The following is an 819-nucleotide window of genomic DNA, read 5'->3' as shown; positions in this document are numbered from 1 at the left end:
GATTTCAAAATGGCGGTCGGGCGCGAGCGCGGGAACGGCGCGGCCAATCAGCGCCGCGGGCCGGCGGGGCGCGCGCGAGGCCCGGGGGCGGGGCGGGGCGGCCCGAGCGCCGCGGGGAGCCGGGGCGGGGCCTCGAGGGGGCGCCCCAAGCGCGAGGGGGGGCGGGGCGTCGCGGGTATTGTCTCCGCGACGCGGTGCCGGAAAAGGGGGGCCGTCACTGGCGGGGGGGCCGTCACTGGCGGGGGGGCCGTCCCGGGGGGGGCGGGGGACAGAAGTTGGCGTCCCGGGAAGTCGCCGCGCACGGCGTCCCCGGAGGCGCGGGGGGGACTCAGGGGGGGTCTTGGTCCCCGAGATCAGGCGGCTGCGACTCCCGAGCCTGCCGTGTTTTTTGAGGGCCCCTCCCAGATCAGGGGCGCCCTAAAGGAGAACCCTGCCGCGTGCGAGGGGCTGGCGCCCAGACATAAACAGATTCCCCGGCCTGTGAATGTGAAGGGAGATTGTGGGATATAATGGAGGGAATGCCTTGTTGCGCGCACGCACATACACACACGGGGAGATTGTGGGATATAAGAGAGGGAATGCCTTGTTGCGCACACACACACACACATACACACACACGGGGAGATTGTGGGATATAATGGAGGGAATGCCTTGTTGCACACACACACATACACACACGGGGAGATTGTGGGATATAAGAGAGGGAATGCCTTGTTGCGCACACACACACACACATACACACGCACGGGGAGATTGTGAGATATAATGGAGGGAATGTCTTGTTGCACACACACACGGGGAGATTGTGGGATATAATGG

The sequence above is a fragment of the Talpa europaea genome, assembly GCF_964194135.1.
Source record: "Talpa europaea genome assembly, chromosome: 2".
NCBI lineage: Eukaryota > Metazoa > Chordata > Mammalia > Eulipotyphla > Talpidae > Talpa > Talpa europaea.
This window is presented reverse-complemented; position numbering follows the sequence as displayed.